Genomic DNA, 21,504 nt, shown 5'->3' on the forward strand with positions numbered 1-21,504 from the left:
TTGTGACCCCAGAGAGGGCTGCCCATGTAACTAACATGCATTAGGCATCCAGCGTGTCTGTTCATTCAACAAGCGTTTATTGAGCACCTACTAGGTTCCAGTTACTCTGCTAAGGACTTTACATGGATCATCTTTGCTTGGCCTTCACAAGACAGAGATGCTGCCATAATCCCCGTTTTACATAGGAGCGAACTGAGACTCAGCTTACCCTGTCTAGTGATGCTGCCTTCCTTCTCCAAGTTCTAGGCCATAATCCCTATTTAAATGCAAAAGAGATGTGGGGCAGTTTTCCCAAACCAAAACAATGCTGCATAAATAATTCATGTGCCTTCTCTGAGGTTACAAGAGGGAAGGAGCTGCTGTCAAACTCTGCTTTCCTGCTCAGCTGACCCTCCGTCAGCAGCCCCCAAACAGTGTTCTCTTCCACATCTACCCCACCCCCAGCCCCAGCCCAACCCATTTCCAACTCACCCCTCCAAGTCTTCTGGTTAAATGAGAGCCGTCAGGATTTGGAAAATGGGGCCCATGTCTTGCTGCCTCTGGGGACTGGGTGATGAAGTTCAGCTCTGTAAAAGGGGAGATGGCATTGGTTAGGGGTGGGTGACCTGATGGGGAGCCAGTCAGGAAAGAATAGGGAGGGAACAGTGCTGGGGAGTGTCCCTGGTGTGCCTGCACTGGGCCAGGGCCAGCTTCAAGGGTAGGTGCAGACAGAAGAGAAGGAGTGGCCCAGTTCCCGAACTACTTCCCAGGAGCTGACCTTGCCCTCCAGGGACTGACCCTCTGATTTCCCCATCAAGACCTGCTTATGGGCTTCCCCCATCCCAGGCCCCAGGCCCTCTTAGGTGAGCAAGTCCACCCCTGGCAGTGTGTCAGATGGGGTATTCCATCTGCTGACTGGTGTGGCCTTCAAGGGTAGAAGGAGTGGTGCGGAGTGGGCACGAGTGTGTGCTCTTGACAGACAGAGGCCCTTGGGCAAGTGGCTTTATGCTTCTGAGTCTGCTTCTCCATCTGCAGGATAGAGATAATAATACCTATTATTCAGGATTTCTGAGAGGAGTAACCAAAGTATAATATGTGTAAAGGCCTTGACTTCTAGAAGTGTTTCTTAAATAGCAGCAGAAGAGAATGGATGCTAAATGGCTCTCCAATGTCAGGTTCCATTTATTTACCTATCTATCCATTTATTCATTTGTAACTTTCTATTTTGAAATAATTATTAATTTAAAGCAAGTTGTAAAGGAATGTATAGGGAGATTCTCTGCACCTTACCCCAGCTGACCCCAGTGCTGATATCTCCCACCATGGGGAGTCCCATGCACTTTCCCCCAGTGACTCCAGTGTTCAGAGATGTCCCATGCAATGACTCTCCTGTTAACATCTCCCACCACGGGGAGGTCTGGTGCACCTTCCTCCAACTGACCCCAGTGCTGACATCTCCCACCTCGGGGAGGTCCCATGCACTTTCCCCCAGGGACCACATTGTTCAGGGATGTCCCATGTACCTTCTCCCAGCTGACCGAGGAGAGTTAACATCTCGTACTAGAGTGCACTGTCAAAACCAGGCATGTGACATTAGTACAACCCATGGAGCTTATTCACTTTTCACCAGTGTTACATGTGCTCGTGTGTGTGTGTGTGTGTATGTGTGTGTGTGCGCGTAGGTCTATGCAATATGATCACTTTGCAGTTTTTTGTAAGCACCACCACACTCAAGATACAGATCTGTTCTACCAGCACAGCTTCCTTGGGCCACTCCTTTATAGTCACACCCACTCCCTCCCTGCCTTCATCCCTGACTCCTGGAAATCATGATTTTGTTCTCCATCTCTATAATATTGATTTTTCAACGATGTTCTGTAAATGGAACCTTTGGGGATTGGCTTTCTTCACTCAGCCTAATTCTCTGGAGATCCTTTAGGTTGTGTGCATATCAATAGTTCACTCCTTTTAATTGTTGAGTATAATTCCATGATATGGATGGACCACAGTTTGTTTATCCATTCATCTGGTAAAGGACACCTGAGTTATTTCCAGTTTTTGGCTATGATGACTAAATCTGCTATAAATATTTCTGTACAGGGTTTTTGTGTGAATGTAAATTTTCATTTATTTGGGATAAATGCCTAAGAGTGCAATTGTTGAGTTGCATGGTACTTGCATATGTGGTTTTGTATGTGTGTGTGTGTGTGTGTGTGTGTGTGCATGCTTAAAAGGAACATCCAAACTGTTTTCCAGAGTGACTGTGTACCGTTTTACATTTCCACGAGCAGCGTATGAGTGATCCAATATTTCTGCATCCTGGTCAGCATTTGGTATCATTTTGTATTTTTGGCATTCTGACAGGTGTGTAATATCTCATTGTGGTTTTAACGTGCATTTCTTTATTGGCTAATGATGTTGAACATCTTGTCATGTGCGTATTTGTCACCTGCACATCCTCTCTGGAGAAATGTCTCTTCATGACTTTTGCCCATTTTCCAATTGGATTGTTAATTTTTTTAACAGTTGCGTTTTTAGTTTTTTGTTTTTTTTTTTTAAATTTATGTCAGATACTAGTACTTTGTCAGATTCTGTGGTTTGCAAATATTTTCTCCCAGTCTGTAGTTTGTCTTTTTGTCCTCTTGAGAGAGTGTTTTGTAGAACACAAGCTTTTAATTTTGGTGAAGTCCACTTCATCTCTTTATTATTTTTTTATGGATCATACTTTTGGGATCAAGTCTGAGCTGAAGATTTTCCTCTTAATTTTTTTCCTAAAAGTTTTGTAGTTTATATTCTATATTGAAGTCTGTGATCCATTTGAGGCAATTTTTGTGTAAGGTGTGAGGCTTGGGTAGATCTTTTGTTGGTGGTGGTGTTTGCCCGTGGATGTCCACTTTGCTTCAACATTATTTTTTTAAAAGGTTATTATCTTTCTTCCATTGAATTGCTTTTGTACCTTTGTCAAATATTGGTTGGTTGGGTGGGTCTATTTCTGGATCCTCTATTCCATTCCATTAATCTCTGCGTCATCCCTCTGTTAATACCACATAGCCTTGGTTTCTAGATAAGTATTGAAATGAAGTACAATTATTCTCACTTTATTCTTCTTTTTCAAAACTGTTTCAGGTCTTCTAGCTTCTTTGCCTTTCCACATAATTTTTAGAATAATCTTTTCCAAATTTACAAAAATTTTGCTTGGACTTTGGTAGAAACTGCACAGAACTGACGTCTTTACTACGTTGAGTTTTCAGTTCCATGAACAACTCTATGGCCACTTCATTCATTTAGATCTTCCTCATCAGTATTTTGTAGTTTTCAGCATAAAAATCTTGTGCATTTGTGTTAAATTTACACCTATATATTTTTTGTGTGATTGTAGATGGCATTGTATTTTTAACTTTGGTGTCCACATGTTCTTTGCTAGTATACAAAAATACAACAGTTTTTTTGGTATGTTTATTTTGTATCCTGTGACCTTCCTGAACTTGGTTACTAGTTCCAGGAGGGTTTTTGTTTTGTTTTGTTGTTTGTTTTTTTTGTAGATTCCTTGGGATTTTTTTATGTAGACAATGAAATTATCTGCACATAGTGACAGTTTTATTTCTTCCTTTCCAATCTGTATGCATTTTCTTATCTTAAAGCACCAGTGAGATTGCCTAGCACTCTTTGAATATAAGTGGTCAGAGCTGATATCCTTGCTTTGTTCCCAATTTTAGGGGAAAGCCTTCAGTCTTTAACCATTAAGTATAATGTTAGCTGTAATTTGTTAATAGATGTTCTTCATCAAGTTGAGGAAATTCTCTATTCCTATTTTTCTGAGCATTGTATCATGAATGGGTGTTGAATTTTATCAAATGCTTCCTGCATTGATGGATATGATCGAGTAATTTTTTTCTTCTTTAGCCCATTAACATGGTGGATTATATTAATTGATTTCTGAATGTTGAAACAACCTTGCATTCCTAGAATAAATCTTACTTGGTCCTGAGGCATAATTGTTTTTACATATTGCTGAATCCTATTTGATGATATTTGTGAAGAATTTTCACATGTGTATTCATGAGGGATGCTGACTTATAGTTTTTATTTGTTGTGCTGTTGTCTGGTTTTGATATTGACATAATACTAGCTTCATAAATTGAAATGAAAGTGTTCCCTCTGCCTCTGTTTACTGGAAGGCATTGTGTAGAACTGGTGTTAATTTTTCAAACATTTGGTAAAATTCTCCCATGAAACTATCTGGTCTATTATACTAATAATTTAATGTAATTACTGATATGTTAAATTTTAAGTCTATGCTTTTATTTTTATTTTTTTAAGATTATTTATTTATTTATATGAGAGAGAAAGAGAGAGCAAGAGCAGGGGTGTGGAAGGAGCAGAGGGAGAGGGAGAAGCAGACTACCCACTGAGCAGGGATCCCAAAGTGGGGCTCGATCCCAGGACCCTGAGATCATGACCTGAGCAGATGCTTAACTGACTGAGCCACCCAGGTACCCCTATGCTTTTATTTCTTGTTTTCTGTTTGTTCTTTCTACAAACACAACCACATCTGAAAATGCTGTAGTTTTTGCTTCAACTGTCAAACATAATTTAGAAAGCTCAGAAAGAGAAAGAATGTGTATTGCATTTAGCAATATTTTTGCTTACCATATCCTTTTTTCCCTTTCTGATGTTGTAAGATTCCTTTAAAAAAATAGTTTCCTTTCTGTTTGGAGAACAGCATTCTTTTAGGGTAAATCTTCTGGCCACAAACTCTCTTAGTTTTTCTTTCATCTAAGAAGATCTTGATTTCCCCTTCATTTCTGAGGGGTATTTTTGCTGGTGACAGGATTCTCAGTTGTCAGTTCTTTTTTTTCAGCATTTGAAAAATGTTATGCCACTTTCTTCTGGACTCCATGTTTTCTAATGAGAAATCCACTGTCATTCAATTTGTTTCCTCACCATTGGTGAGTTGTTTTTCTTCCGGATATGCGTTTTGCATTTAGTTTTCAGAAGTTTAGCTATTTTGTATCTTGATGTGCACTTCTTTGGGTTTATCTTCTTTGGAATTTTCTCAGCTTCATGAATCAGTAAGTTTATGAGGGTTTGTTGTTGTTGTTGGTTGGTTTTGTTTTTTTGCCTAATTTGGGGAGTTTTCAGCCATTATTTCTTCAGGTGCTTTTTCAGTCCCACTCCCTTTCTCATCTCCTTCTAGGAGTTCAATGATATAAACATTAGGTCTTTTGTTACAGTCCCACAGGTCTCTGAGGCTTTATTTTTTTAAGTTTATTTTCTGTTATTCAGATTAGATAATTTTTTGTCCTATATTCCATCTCAATTATTCCTTCCTTTGTTCCCTTTAGTCTGCTGTTCAGCACATCCATTGAGTTTTTTTCCTTTTTAATTTCAGTTATCATATTTTTCAGTTCTAAAATTTCCATTTGGTTCTTCTCTATGTGTTCCATGTCTTTGCTGGGACTTTATATATTTTTTTTCTCATCTATTTCAAGTGTGTTCATAATTGTTCCTTGACGTATTTTTATGATGGCTACTTTAAAATCTTTGTCAGATAATTCCAACATCTCTCCCATCTCAATGTTGGCATCTATTGATTGCCTTTTTTCATTCAGTTTAAGATCTTTCTAGGTCTTTGTATAAGTGAATTTTAACTGATACTTGGGGATCTGGGGCATGATGTTATGAGCCTCCAGATCTTATTTAAATCTTCTGTTTCAGCTGGCTTCCTTTGACACTGCACCAACAGAGGAAGGGGGTTGGGGATTGCCATCTCCCCATTAGGTCCCCACTGATACCTCCCTGACTGGGAGGAGTAGGAAAGACTTATTACTGTTCCCAGCATGGTCTCCACTGGCACCATGGGAGCTGGAGGTGAGGTCTTATTACCACCTAGTGGGGAATGGAAGTCCTGGCTCTCTACTTGGTCTTCTCTGACACCACCCAGTGTGTGGGGGAGGGCGGTTTGGGGTGCATTATAATCTGATGAAGGTAGAAGTCTAGTTTCTCCACAGGATTGTTGCTGGTGGGGGTAAGGCCATAATGTTTTCTACGGTGTTTGGATGCAGTAGAGTAGTTTTGTCTAAAAGTGTCTGTTTTGCTAGGCTGACCCCTTCCTTCTTCAGCTAAAGAGAGTGGGTTCCCCAACCCCACTGGCATTTCCTCATCTCTGGCTTCTTCAACTCCAACTCCAGGATACATAAGGCAAAACCACCACCATCAGGAACTCACTACCATGTTGTTTCTTGGGTCCTCAGGTCCCTAGTGGGTTTGTCCTTTCTCTGCCTTTCAGAGTTTTCTAATTTTCTTTTATATATAATGTCCAGGGGTTTTAGTTGCACTTAATGAGAGGAATAGGAAAAACTACCTCTATTCTATCTTCCTGGAGGCAGAAGCCCACTTGAAACCCTCTTAACAAGTGCTTCCCAGTTCCTTGGAGTTTTTTTTAGAATCACTTCTACCTTCTTAACACTGCTAAGCAGATCAAATCAGATTTCCTGACATGCTTGTCATTTCTCGTGGGCTTTTAGCTTACTACTGGACTCAGGTGAGTGTTTACCTGTCCGGTAGGAGACTAGGAGGACTTTTCCTTTCAAAGCTGTAGATGTGGTGGTGGGTAACTTAGAGCAGAGCCCCAAAGTCACTGATACAGTTGGGCATCTCTTTCAGGGTCACCAGGCCTAGTCCTTCTAGGTCTCTTCAGGGGAATACACTGCTGCACAGTGAAACATGAGAAGTGTTAGAGGAAAAGCTCTTGTTTGATCATTTGAGTTGTGAGCTGAATTAGCCTCCATTTTCACGAAATGACACTTTTACATAAAAGAAGAACTGACAGGCAAATGCTGGTTATTCAGACTTTAGTATTGGGCAGACATTTTCTCAGAAATGAACAAAGTGAGCCTATCACCTAAAGGAAAACAACTGACGGTACTTGTTGCCAATGATAAAGTTTGAGCTTTCAAAGCGTAAATTAGAATTTCGGAAAACTTGTGTCTGCCATCATGAGCCTGACAGCTTCCTAATACTTCCTAAGACATTTTTGATGAGGTCATTGGTGTGATAGCAAATGTGATTTTTAAAAATATTGTGTAACAAAATGTGCAAATATTTGAAAGATCTGCATAACTCAATGAGACAATATTTTCTAAATGTCCAATGCATGATGATGTTTCAAAAGCGTGGATGGGTAAAGATGCATCACAGTATAAGAGAAAAAAAAATGGATTTCAATGTGAAAGAGGAAAAGTTCACTAACATGGCTTCAGATTCTTTATTGCAACTAATTTTTTTTTAAAGATTTTATTTATTTATTTGAGAGAGAGAATGAGAGACAGCACAAGAGGGAAGAGGATCAGAGGAAGAAGTAGACCCCCCGCTGAGCAGGGAGCCCGATGTGGGACTCAATCCTGGGACTCCAGGATCATGACCTGAGCCGAAGGCAGTCGCTTAACCAACTGAGCCACCCAGGCGCCCTATTGCAACTAATTTTTAAGATGCTATCTGTTATGGCCTAATTGTGTCCTCTTCAAAATTCATATGTTGCAGTCCTACTCCCCAGTACCCAGAATGTGACTATATTTGGAGATAGGGCTTTAAAGAGGTGATTAAATTAAAATGAGGCCGTGAGAATGGGCCCTAATAGAATATGACAGGTGTTCTTATAAGCAGAGGAAATGTGGACACACAAAGAGACACCAGGGATGTGTGTGCATGGAGGAAAGACCATGTGAGGACACAGGGAGAAGAGTCCGAGGAGAGAGTCCTCAGAAGATACCCAACCTGCTGATGCCTTGATCTTGGACTCCTGGCCTCCAGAACGGTGAGAAAATACATTTCTGTTGTTTAAGTCCCCCAGTCTGTGGTATTTTGTTATAGCGGCCCTGGCAAACTAATATACTATCACTTGTTAAGTTTGGGTGTAGTATCAAAGAAGAATATCTACAATTGTCTGAAAAGACTATTAAAATACTCTTTTCTGATAGCATATCTCTGTGAGGCTAGAATTTCTGCATATACATTAACTGTAACATCACATCGCAAAAGATTGAATGCAGAAGCAGATGAGAATCCAGCTGTCTTCAATTAAGTCATTAAAGAGATTTGCAAAAATATAAAACAACATCACTCTTCTCACTAATTTTTTTTTGTTTTGGAAAATATAGTTATTTTTCATAAAATATGTTGTATATGTTACCATAATGAGTTTATTATTGTTCTTTTAAAATGAGTTAATAAATAAATATCAGAATGTCAGTTTTCACTTCTGACTTGGTAAATGTGGAAGACAATATTCACAGAAGCAAAACTCATTGGGGATTTCAATCATTTTTAAGAGTGTAAAGGTCCTGAGGTCAGCATTTCCCAAACCTGAGTCAATCAAATGTGACGGTCAAGATGGTTCCTATCTGTCCTTTAATTAATCTTACTGTTTTTTTCTTAGTAACTTGCTTGATTAAAACTTAAACACATTTATTTAGAAGGAAACTTTTTTTTTTTTAAGAGAGAGAGAGTATGCATGTGGGGGTGGAGAGGGGCAGAGGGAGAGGAAGAGAGAGAATCCCAAGCAGCCTCCACACTCAGGATGGAGCCTGACGCGGGGCTTGATCTCATGACCCTGAGATCATGACCTGAGCTGAAATCAAACATCTGATGCCCAACCGACTGAGCCACCCAGGTGCCCCTACAAGGAAACTTTTGTCACTACCATCAGTGGAAAACCACTGCCACTCACCACAAATAAAAACTGACCAGAGCAAAGAAATGCAACAGGATAGTCTTACGTTTAGTGGATCCAATTGTCCCCCTAAGGCCCTGAGCCCAAAGTCTCTCTGCTCAGAGTTTAGCTAATGTTGGTGGGGGGCGAGGTCATCATTAAAGATACACTAGTTTTAGACAGAATCTTTTATCTTGATGTGGCCTGGAAGACTGAAGGAGAATTGAATTTTCCCAACAGGTGATGGACTGTTATTTCATTCCACCTAATATCCTCTTAGGTACTATCAGAGGTACAGGTCTGGCACTTAGGGATGCTCAGATTTAATGGCACCCAGAGAACTTCTCTCTTCACAAATGGTGCTTCTGCCTCCTTGAAGGCAGACATGGGAGAGGGTCCTGCTTGTGCTCATGAGCCCAAGATCATTGACCTTGGCAACTAACCTCAAGAAAATGGTGCATTCTAGCTCAGGCAAACCCATGAGATGTTTTTCTTTGCAGTCCTCCTTCAACATCAAATCAGTCGTGGCCTGCAGACACCTCAACTCCAGCTTGTGCATGCTCTACTCTTGATTTCATCCCCCTCCCAAATCTGTTTTTCCGCTGTGTTCCTTCTCTAGGTGAATAGCACCATGGCCAAGAATGTTCCCAGCAAAATTGTTTGCAAGAGCTGAACCAGGGAAACAACCCACATGTCCACCAGCAGGAGAATGAATCAACAGATGGTGATCTCTTCATGCCAGGGAATATTATACAGCAATAAGAATGCATGAACTCCAGCTGCACATTGATAAGTCTGAGAGACATAATGTTGCCAGAAAGAAGCAAGTCTCAGAAGGTTACATACTGTGTGATGCCATTTAAAAGAACTAAAACAAAAGCAGAACTAAACAATAAGTGTTGTAAGCATACACATACGAGATAAAAATGTTTAAAAAGAAAAAGCATATGGGGATTCTCTGTACTTTCTGCTCAATTTTGCTGTAAACCTAAAACTGCTCTAAAAAATACAGTCTACAGAAAAAACACAAGGAAATGATAAACACAGGATGATCATTTCCTCTGGGGGTGACAGGGGCTTGGGATGGGGATACTCACACAGGAATAGGCAAATTATTGGTGACATTCCAGTTCTTGGGTTGGGTGGTGGGTCCATGCTATACATTGTATTATTATTATTTTTATTATTTTTTAAAAGATTTTATTTATTTATTTGACAGAGAGAGAGAGGGCACAAGTAGGCAGAGTGGCAGGCAGAGGGAGAGGGAGAAGCAGGCTCTCTGCCAAGCAGGGAGTTGGACGTGCGGCTCGATACCAGGACCCCGGGATCATGACCTGAGCTGAAGGCAGCCACTTAACCGACTGGGCCACCCAGGTGCACCTATACATTGTATTATTAACATAAGCTAACATATGCTGCATAATTTCTTTTGCATGTATCAAATATAATATTAAAAGACATAAGAAAGGAAAAAAATGTACAGTCTCTGATCTGGTAGTTTTGCTTCTTAGGAACCTATTCTAATGGAAATAACCAAAAATGCAAACAACATTTCAGTCATAAAGATGTTCATTACAGTGTTTTTCTTTTTAAATCATAGCAGTAACTTGGACACAATCTAAATGCCCAGTTGTAGGGGATTCGTTAAGTAAATTGCTGAGCAGTCACAGGATAGAATATCATGTTTTCAAATAATTTTTAATGACCTAGGAAAATTTCTTAATAACCTCAAGTGAAAAATGTAGAGAGCTGAAATAAAATAGAATCTCAATTTTCATGACCCCAATGAGGAACATATGTTTATAGCATAGAAAAAAGATATACTATTGAAAGTTATAATAATAAAAGATAGTGTTCCCCAAATGTCAACATTGGTGGGGTTAAGGTCTTTGTTTGTTCTATATAAAGTCTCTATTTCACCACTGTCTATAGTAAACATATATGTAGGGAAACATGCTAGCACATGGCACATTAATACAGGAAGACCACTTTGCCCATCTCCCAGCACCCTCACCACCCCCTCCCCTCGAATGATTATCCAACTGCCCCCTGAGGCTGGAGTTTAGTGTCTGATAAGCCCCGGTCAGAATGACTCCACCAGGAAGCAAGAGGGGAAGGAAAGAAGACCTCAGACACCACTCATCATACCTGTCCCTCCCAGCTTGCAGCCTCCTGACTGAAGTCACCCCTCAGTGTGCCCCCTTGCCCACCTCAGCCCAACTCGTCCTTCCCTGGGCCCACCCCACCTGGCCCCTCTTTCCAGGGCCACCTACTAGAAGCAGAGGAAGTGGCCGGTTCTCTGGGCTTTGCATGGCCTAGCCGCTGACCTCTCCACAGAGCTGAGGTCACTAGCCCCTACATGGTGGCATGGAGGGACGGCCCTCTGGATGGCTCCTCTCCAGACCCCGACTTGGGACCTACCAGGGACTCCTCCTTTCCCCTACTTTCCCTGTCCAGAGATAGAAACCAGCCCCAAAGTGTGACCACCATGTCTGCATCTTCTCCTGCTATGAAGACACCTGCCTGTCAGATTGATGAGGCACAGCCTATTGACCTCATTGCCCCATTTTACAAATGGGAAGACCGAGCTCTCAGAGGTAAGGCCATGTATCCTAGGGTACACAGCTAAAGGTGCCTAAGTCAGGATTCAAGCCTAGGTTGTGGGGCTCCCAAAGCCAGTAGGTTTTGCAGCCTCATGCTCCAGACCCGCTGCCCCTATCAGTAAGCGCTATGCACTTGTGTGATGTCCTCTTTGAGTCAAAAATAAATCGAGGCTCAGTTCTGCTATGCCATCTGCCACACCAATTCAGTGGCAGAAATGTTGACTTACTGCAGTGAGGGAACGCTCCCACAGCCGGGAACTGAGCAGCGAGAGGCCCCGCACCTCCTGGGTTTCCCTGGCTGGGGGCTGGTCGATCATACAGGCATAGGAAGGGGAGAGGGGCTGCAGTGGGCACAGTTTTCAGCAGGCGGTGGGGGAGAGCTGTGGGCTCTGAGTCAGCATGCCTGGGCCAAAGCTGACTGCCACCGAGATGGGTGGCCATGGGCAAGTCTTCTCCTCTCCCTGGGCCTCAGTTTTTTCACTAAAAGGAGCTGGAACATATAATTCTTTCTAGGCCCAACAAGGTTACATCCTATGGCTCTAGGTCTCAGAGATGGAGGTGCCTCCACATTCCTGGTCCTTTGGGGTTGACAACAGCCCATGGGGAGAAGGAAAGGGATTCTTAGAGAGAGGAACTGGCTGGCCCAAGGTCACATCATTCCTGACAACAACATCAACACAATGATAACAATACTCCCCTACCTATAAGGCACCTCCCAAAGCACTCTCATGTCCATTATTTCACTCACAGTCCCCATTTTACAGAGGAGGAAACAAGATCAGAGAGTCACTAAGGCCACATAGATGGCTTGTGCCAGGGAGGACAGAGCCACATTCCCATGCATCTGGTCCATGGAATTTCTGAAGTTTAGTCCCCAGGGAAGCTGCACTCATAGCTTCTAAGGCAAAATCATCCTGTACCAAAGGTGGGAGAGACACTCAACCCAGGAAATTTTTCAGTTTAGGCATTTGATGAATATGTGTCCTGTGCTTTAAGAATAGTCACTGGGCATCCCAGCCGAGGGTTTGCCTAGCACCTTCCACATGTGTGACACTCACTTCAGAGGCAGCTGGGAGGAGCACTGGATGGGGCATCTAGTCTTGGCACTGCCCCCTTTAGCTGTGTACCCTGGGATGAGGGGTTTGACAAGGTGGTGTGCAGGGTCCTCACTGCTCCAGGCACTGCGCTGGTCATTACTGGAAGTGCATCTGTAGTTTCTCATTCATCTTCTGTCAGGCAGGAGGGGCCATGAGTGTTGGATGGCCAGGACCCTGGTGGCTAAGCTCACTGCTATACCCGAGTGCTTGGCACTCATTAGGACCATGCCACCACTTGTAGATTGGTGGAGAGGTTTTAAGGAGCAGATCCCATAGGCATCTGTTTTGTATCACACACAGGATGCTGGGGAAAAGCCTCTTGAGGCTGCCACCCATAAAGTACTTAATACGGTCTGTTCTCCAAGCCCTACATAATCCCACTTAATTCTCATAGTGACACTAAGAGAGCAGAGATGCTGCTGTTACCCTGCCCATCACCCCCAGATCTATCTACTGTGCTGCAATTTCCCCCACAGCATCTGTATCTCTTTGGCTGAGGGCCTCCTCTGATGAGCAGAACATCCACAAGTTCTAGAGAAGTAACACCACTCCCCCAAACCCAGCAGCCCTCCGCTAATGACTGTTGAGAGTTGGAAGGTGGTGTATAAATACCCCAACTTCCTTGTTCCTGGAGGAAACAAGGAAACAAGGTTTTCCTCAAGGAAAACCACGAGCTGTGAGCTCCATGCTGGCTCTCAGAATCCCCAGTGTGACTGAAATTCATTTGTCCATAGTGACAATTAACTTGCTTGAAAATACCTCCTTCCCTTTCCTGTCTCATTTCTCCACTCTCCTACTAACTTTCCTGTGCCTCCCAAATACGTTTTTTGTATTTGAATCATTGTCTCATGGTCTGCTTCTGGGAAAACCTAGTCTGAAATGAGAGGCGCTAATATTATTTCCACTTTGATGGAAGGAAAGCCAATGCTCAGAGAGGAGTAACTTTCCCAGGGTGACACAGAAAGTCTAGATCTGAGCCCAGGACTGTTTAACCTCCGATGGTTTGATCATCACACATGCCAGGAAGAAAGAACTAAGTGAGATTCAGAGTCTAATGAGAGAATTGCTATGGGGGAACATTAACACTCACTCATTCACTCATTCATTCAAAGACTTCTTATTGAAATCACTACTTCTCAAGCCCTGAACTGGGTGCTTAGGATACACTGGTTAAATGCACTCTCTCTGGAATCTTGGGGACCTGGGCTCAAATCCAGGCTTTAACGATGTGCCAGCTGTGTGATGTAGGCGAGTAATTCAACCTCTCCTCACCTCTGCTTTGTTGTATGTCAAATGGTGCCTATTACCCAGGCTGTTGGAAGGGTAAACAAGCTCACACATACAAATAAGTGCTCACTATGTGTTAGTTACAAGATGACGGTGATGTCAGACCTGAAAACTGGGAAGTGGTATGTGGCAGGAGTACTGTCAATTTTAGCATGTCTTATCACTTAGGCCAGCCAGGGGTTAAAATAAATGAGTGGCAGAGTAGTTTAAAGTTTGCATTTCTCCCTAATTTTCCTTCCTCTTTTCCTCCCTTCCTTCTTTCCACCCTCCCAAATATCATGCCCTCTGCTCCTTGCTGGGCTCTGTGTTGGGCAGTGGGACACAGAGATGACAAGACTCTGCCCCCAGGGAGCTCTCAGGGCCCAGGGGAGATGGGGAGATAGGCAAGGAGACAGTCTAGCTCAGTATGGTGAACAAAGGCCAGCACAAGCACAGAGGCAGAGGAGCATGAGACGGGGCACCTGACCCTGCCTGGTGATGCTGGACTTGAGGTGAGTAAGCCACATGGCTCACAGAGGTTATATCACCTGCTCAAGGCCCCACAGCAAGTAAATGGTTGGTCAGACTCCAAATCCCATGGGATTTCTAATATCCTGCTATGCGATCACATTCTCTTAAGAGCCGCGAGGAATCCATAATAACAATGACTTCTATTGCAAGATAGGTCTTGGGAACTCAGCCCAAGGGAGCCTTTTGTGGCTGGCTAGCTACAAACAAAACAAAACAAAACAAAAACCCAGAGCCTCTGAAGTCTCAGTAGAAGGAGCAACTGAAAAGTGGAAAACAATATGAAAGCCACAAATATTTATTTCACAGGGAAGCAAGGGAAGCAGATAAGACATATTAACTTTTTCTGAGAACTAGAAGCTGAGCAAATAGTAATGTGACAAGTCACTTAACTGAAGAATAAGAATACTGAAGAAAAAGTTGTGCTTCGAGGATTTTACCTCTCTGTAGACCACTGTTTTTCTTTTCAGTAACCTCAAGATTAACTCTATAACAATATATTTTTTCCTTTGTGTGTTTTTTCTATTAACACAGAAATACACTGGATCCTAATTCTCTAGATCAGACTTTTTTGTTTGTTTTCAGAAAGCACACTTTTCTCTGAGATTTTTTTAAAGATCTGGTATAATCTGAGGTACAGATCTTTTATCTTTTGGGGTTAAAAACGTCTCCCTTCCAGAAGGACACATTCTCAATGTTCCAATGAAAGTCAACCAGAACACAAGTTCTGATATACTGAAACTCATTTTATAGGAACCCTGTCAAGACTTAAGACTACCTATTCCTAGGAACCCAGGCTGCCTGGTCAACATTGCACACTCTTCTGATAATGACAAGGATCAATGTCACCCCAAAGTCTACAAATGAGTTGCAGAAGAGTTTTAAATAGTAGGAAATCCATGTTGGGTAAGGTCATGGTGCAGACGAAGGGGAAACATTCACAGTTGCTGTGGGAGAGAAGGAAGCTGTTATGCCCAGTGGCCAAGGCCTGATGCAGAGCAAAGCATAACCCCCAATCAGGCCAGACTTTTGGCAGGATATGGCTCACCCTGCTGGTCCTTTGGCTGAAAGGGGCAGTCTGGCTTTTCTAGACTTTGGCCAAGCAAGTTTAAGGCTCAGACAGGACTAAGGTAGGGGGGAATGTATGTGGATGCTTTCTTTTATGCCTATTTCCCTCTGGCCTGGGTAAGACAGCAAAGTGTTTCATTGAGAGGACTCAGCCAAAGGCAGCTAACATGCAAAATCGCCTGAATGACTATGCAAATATTTTTACTCCTCTCCCCAACACACAGCCTCCTGGAGCTGAGCTCCATTCCTAATTAGTTGAGTACCTGATGGAAGCAAAATTAGTGAATTTGGTAGGGGAGACGGAGGACACAGCCCACAGTGAAGCAGGTAGTAGGGTTTTAGGACCAGGCAAGGCAGAGGGGAATGGGTTTTCAGCACAGTGTAGATGGGGCAAAAGTGCCAACTTCAATAGCTAGGAGGAGGATCTGGAATCACTGTCGCTGCTACCTGGAAGACACAATCCTCATACAACATCTTCTTGAATACTCAGATTCCACGTGCATCCTCCACGGGCCCAGCTCTGGCAATACAAAGTTTCGCATGAAGAAATATTTCACCATAAAGACACTTCTGTTTTAAGTGAACTGATATTTAGAAATAGATTTTTCTTTCTTTTTGTCAGAAATCAGGGTTCAACATTCCAGCCCACCAATGGGACATTATTGCCCACAATTACATTTCATTGAAAAAAAAAAGTATCATATTTACCTGTTCTGCTCTGTCTCTGGTTCTAAAAGCTAGCTAGGATGGCCAGTGTGCTTGTGGGAGGGGCGGGGGGCAGAATTTTGAGGGCTGGTGCAGAGAGCCGGGGCTGGGAGTGCCCTAGCCATGTGGCCTCAGGCTCGTCTTAGTTTCCCCATCTGTAAAATGGGGACGCTAGCCTCTGCCTGGGCTGCTGGAAGCAGGACAGGAGGTCTGGGCTGGGCCAGCTCTCCAGGGCCCTCGGCAAAAGAAACATTAACATTGCTTTTGAACAATGTCAAATGTTGCATAAGGAGGGTAGCTTGCTTATCACAGGGCCTCATTTTGGCTTCCTGGAGCAATCTTACTGTGGCATTTTAGCAGCCGGAGAGGGAACACCCTTCCCACCGGCCGCCACCTCAGTGCTGGGCGGTGACTCATGGCGCTGGCAAGGGGCGTGGGTGGGAAACCACTTAGGCATCACCATGGAATCTGACAGATTTGCCCCGTGGAGCTGCTCTGTAAAGAAAGGGGAAGAAGGGGCCCCTTCTCCTCCTGCAAGGTGAGTGGTGTGTGGTGGGAACAGCTTTCATCAGCTGAACCCCCTCACTGTCAACGTGGCTGAAGGCAGAAAGCCTAAATCATGTCCTGGCATAGGCTTCTGGGGTTGGGGGGCAAACCCCACCTTGTGGGTGCTGCCCCTCGCCAACAGGTTCTAGGACTCTTCAAATACTTAATGTTGGAAAAGCAATGCCAAACTTCTCATTTTTGAGGCTGTCTATGTGCTAGGCCTTCTACCAAACCTTTCATGTGCTGTGCTTCATTCGATCCTCAGAACTACCTGTTCTTAGGCCCATTTTACAGATGAAGAAACAGAGGCTGGAGGCAGGTCGTAAGCTGCCCGAGGCAGAGCGGGGATTCCAACAAGATCTGTTTTCAGTGCTCTGAAATGTGTCATGAGATCTCCAAACTGTTGTTTTGGGCACATGAGAAGCAGACAAATGTGCTGGGGGCAGGACAGCTCAGGGCAGTGGTGCTCATTCTCAGCAGCTGCTATTTTTAAAAAGAACTTTCTATGTGTCGTCTCATGTACTTTTCACAACGGTTCTATGAAGCAGGAGCTAACATTTCTGTTTCACAGGTGGGGAGGCGGAGGCTGAGCTACTTCCCAAGGGCATCTGGCCGGCTGCCCTCTATGCCTTCTGGCCTCTAGCTCCACATCTGTGCAATGGGGAGATATGAGAATCACCATTCCCATGATGGCAGGGTTAAGTATGGTAACAGAAGGGAAATGCTTTAGAAGCTGCAAGATGCCACCTGAATACTAAGGAGTATTATTATTTATGAAAATAGCTTCGTGGGGAGAGTCCAAATTGAGACTGAGAAGTACAAGGTTCTGGATTCAATCCTAGATCTGCCGGGTGCTTACACGGCATTCTTCCCTGGACTGGAAGCTCCCTAGGGCAGGGATCGTGGCTGGTTTGTCTCAGTTTCCGCAGCTCCAAGCTTGGCACAGAAAGAGTCCTTGAAAATCTTGGCTGAACTATGCAGGATTAATTCAGGACAGGGGAAGAGGGTGGAGTGGAAGTGAAGTAGAATCGAGGGCTAGAAGTGGCTTTAGGGAGATCAGAAAATTGATCTTCCAAATGGGGACACTTTTGAGAATGAAAAGGATCACTTTTAATAGTCATGATATTAAATATCATGGCCAGGAGAGCCAGGACTGTTCTGGGCCAACCAGGGCATAGGGTCACCCTATTTGGTAATCATCTAGTCTGACCTCCATATTGCGAGGGAAACTGAGTCCCAGAAAGAGGCATGGAGCTCGGATGGACTGAGCCCAGGGCTCCTGGCTTCCCACAGGCCTGCTTTTATAAGAGCCAGAACAGCAGCTCTGAGTGGGTGGAGCCTGCAGCTCTCTGGAAGGAATTGGGCGTTATCGATATAAAGTTTCTGTTGGGTAAATATCAACACTTCTGGGCTGGTTACTAAGGGCCTGAGCAGTTGCTAAGCGGCCGGATGACCTCATGAGGGGCTATTGTTCAGTACTCAATAGGCATCCTTGAGTGACACTGCCCAACTCCCAAATCCCAGGGGCCCCTGGAGTTTTGTGAAAAGAAGCCAAAGATTATAACGCAGGAGCAGTTGACAGACCCACATTTGTTTTCTCGGGATAGGGCATGGGGGGGGGCTGCAGCCTTTCAGAGCAAAGCACAAGAAGGCCTGAGCACCCAGTGAGAGCTGTCAGCTGACAGTTACTAGCGACAGAAACACCCCAGGAATAAAGCATTAACCCCATGTACAGTGCCTGACCCTCTGTAATCCACTTGAACACACACATCCTGGTTTGTCTTCAAAGCAGTTGTCTGTCCAGTGTGGGGGTCATAATGATCACCCCCATTTCAAAATACAGGAAGCTGAGGTCCAAGGAGAGAAACAGCTTGCCCAAAACCTCCCTAAAACATCTTATATTTCCAGGGTGGTGGGCAGAACAATGGCCACCTGCGGACATCCGTGGAGCCTGTGAATGTTAGGTTACATGGAAAGGGGAAGGTGAAGGTTGCCATCCACGGACCGTGAGATGGGAGAGGATCCTGGATGATCTGGGGGGCCCCCATGTCATCACAAGGATCCTTACAAGTGGGGAAGGGAGGCAGAGGGGTCAGTATGCCAGTGACGTGATGTGAGAAAGCCAATGCCGTCTTGAATGTGGACAAAGGACCCACGAGGAATATGGCAGCCTTAAGAAGCTAGAAAAGAGAAGGAATCATGTTCTCCATGAGAGCCTCCAGAGGGGAATGCAGGCCTGCCTTGATGTTAGCCCAGTCGACCTACACCGACTTCTGACCTCGAGAACTGTCAGCTGGTTAATTTTAAGCTACTTGCTTTGTGGTAATTCGCTGTTGCAGCAATAGGGAAAAAAAAAAAGCCCCAGAGTTAGAAATCTGAAAGGTCTGAGCCAGAAGGGGGGCCCTGGGGATCGTTTAGCTCCTGGTAGTTAAGGAAACAAGAGGCCCAGAGAAATGAAGCGATTTGCTCAGGGTCACAAAGCAAGGGACAGTGACAGACATCTGGATGTGGGTCAGACCTCCCCACGACCACTGAGACTCTCTGCCGAGGGGTGGAATCTTCTGGGCTAGTTCTCTGCTGATTTTCCACCAACCAGCCTGATCAGGGTCCTGGGCCCCAAACCGGGCCCCTCTGTCTTTCTTGGCCAGAGGCAGGCCAGTGGCCCATTTATGACAGGCAGGGGGCATTCTTCTATGTCCCACCACCAAACAAGGTGGTCTGGAGCTGGAACTCAGCCCATGGCTTTGGAGCCTCAGCTTCCTTCCTTGAAAATGGGCACAACACCGTCCGCATCAAGTGGTGGGAATATAATGTACAAGGAGAAGCCTGTGGCACCATGCCTGGCACATAGTAGGTACTCAAGGCCTACTCCTCCCTGTCTCTCAGTCAGACCCACGCCCTGCCCTGGGTCTCCCAAGGCTCTAACGCCTCTGCTTCCTTCTGAATTCAAGAGCCTCGTTCCCAGAAGTGTCTTAGCTTTGCCTGGCACACAGAAGGCACTCGATGAATGCTTTTGGAGTGGACCACGGGCTCCATGCCTGAGTGCTTCTCTCCCTCCCTTTACCCAGAAGGCTCCTACATGTCAATCAAGGTCCCACTCAAGGGCCCCCTCCTCCAGGCAGTCTCCCTGCCCCCAGTGTGCAAGCTCACATTCTGCTCTTCGCGCTAGGCTTCCCTGTGGTACCCTGGTTTTCATGTTTAGGGCCCAAGCCATGGCAGCAGACACACCTGGGCTCCAGTCGTGGCCCAGCCTGCATGATTCTGGGCCAGTTACACCTCTTCTCTTCTCTTCATCTCCTCTGTTCAGTGGGAATAACGACAGCACCTCCATTATGGGGTTGTTGGGAGAAGCACGTGAGATGGGGTGTGGGAAGGGCTTAGGGCCGTGATGGCACAGGGTGGGCATGCAGCAAATGGCAGTTACTTTCATTAAAATGGTTGTTGTTTTGTCAGACGGCAAAACAAAGTTCCCCAGGGCAGGGGTGTGTCTGACTCATCTCTCTGACAGGCCTCAGATCTTTACCGAGCACCTACTACATGCTAGGTTTTCCTCTAGCACTGAGAGAACGGAGGGGAACAAAGGCCGTGCCCCCATGAGCTGACTTTCTAGTGGCCGGGGAGATGGATGTTGAACCATCTACACAAATAAAAATAGGATGTTTAGGAGGGAATGGCTGTGATAAAGCACAGAAAGGCAGAGCAAGGAGCAGGGAGTGACGCGAGAGACTCTATTCTGGACAAGGGGGCCAGGGAAATTTCAAGCCCCACGGGAGGGAGGAAATGGAGTGAGCTAGGCGCATGTATGTGGAAGAGCAATCCTGGGGAGGGGACAGACAGGGCAAATCCCTCAAGAGGGGAGGGTGCCCCGTGTGTCTGAGAAATAGCAAGGAGGTCACTGTGCAGCGTGTGTCCCAAAACATATGCAGAACCGAAATGCTGTTATGTTATTTATACATATTTAAATATGTCTATTTATTTATTCCTCCTTATTTTATTAATAGGATACTCCTATGCACTAAGCCTCTTCCACGTCCTGTGTCAGTGAATGCTCACAGCGACCTTCCAGAGCAGGTGCGCTTGTCTCCATTTTGCAGAAGCACACAATTAAGGCTCAGAGAGGTGAAGCGCTTTGCCTGTGGTCACACAGTGGGTGGGTGGCTAAGTCAGGACTTGATCCCAGGACTGTGTGATATTTCAGTTCCTACTTTTTCTCCTGGAATTGTCAGGCTAGGCATGGTACTCACGCTCCCCAATTCCTGCCCCTCCACCCCGAGTCAGCCCCAGCCCCTGGGGTGTGTATGTGTGTGGGGGATGACTTCCCTCCTTTTTTCCCTAGAACAGTATGTGTGGCCTCCCAGCCTGCCTCTGTTCTGAGACACACAGGTGAGCATGGGGCACAGGCCCCAGAGGTGGACGTTGTGGGCTCTGGAACACAGTTCCAGTTCCAGGGGCCCAGCAACGTTACCAGCAGAGGAGGTAAATGAAGATGCTGGAGGGCAGGCAGATGCTCGGGAAGTGCAAGCTTTTGAAGATTTATAAAAATGTGTTAGAAAAGTCGAACTGCTTTGCTGGTTCCACCCAAGTCTCTCACCATCTTTGCAGTCTCTGGGCTGCCAGATGAGGCTGGATTCCCAGGGTGGTCATGCCTTAGCAGCGCAGTAAAGGAGGCAGGAGAACATACTAGTAGGAGAGCTGACGGAGGGGGTGGCAGAGTGAGCCCAGGAGAGACCAGGCTGCAGGGAGATGCAGGGCGGGAGGCGGCATCCCCAGGGTACAGGGCGCTGGAGCTGGCCTCACAGGGAGGGAGGAGACACAGACTGGACGCTGAGGTGGCCCCACAGGCCACGGTCATTGAGGGCTGTGTTCAGGCAGGGAGATCAATCAGAAGTGGCTGGAATGGGCACGGTCCCAGAGGACGACATTCTATACCATGATTCTGTTCTTACCCTTCCTCCTGCCATCATTTACCTCAGTGGCAGAGCAAGGGGTCAAACCCAGATCT

The 21,504-nt window shown here is 45.1% G+C and overlaps 1 long non-coding RNA gene across 1 annotated transcript in view; it reads right to left on the bottom strand.

Annotated features, from left to right (window-relative positions):
• The window catches only part of LOC145721888 (uncharacterized), a 243,903-nt gene that overhangs the window by 82,811 nt on the left and 139,588 nt on the right, over window positions 1–21,504 (bottom strand). Inside the window, exon 3 of the long non-coding RNA XR_014145885.1 lies at window positions 472–566. This is a non-coding gene — a long non-coding RNA (uncharacterized LOC145721888). The remainder of the gene's footprint in view (window positions 1–471; window positions 567–21,504) is intronic.

Source organism: Leptonychotes weddellii, chromosome 1 (assembly GCF_054177405.1).
Source record: "Leptonychotes weddellii isolate Sample4059 chromosome 1, ASM5417740v2, whole genome shotgun sequence".
In the NCBI taxonomy this organism is placed as follows: Eukaryota; Metazoa; Chordata; class Mammalia; order Carnivora; family Phocidae; genus Leptonychotes; species Leptonychotes weddellii.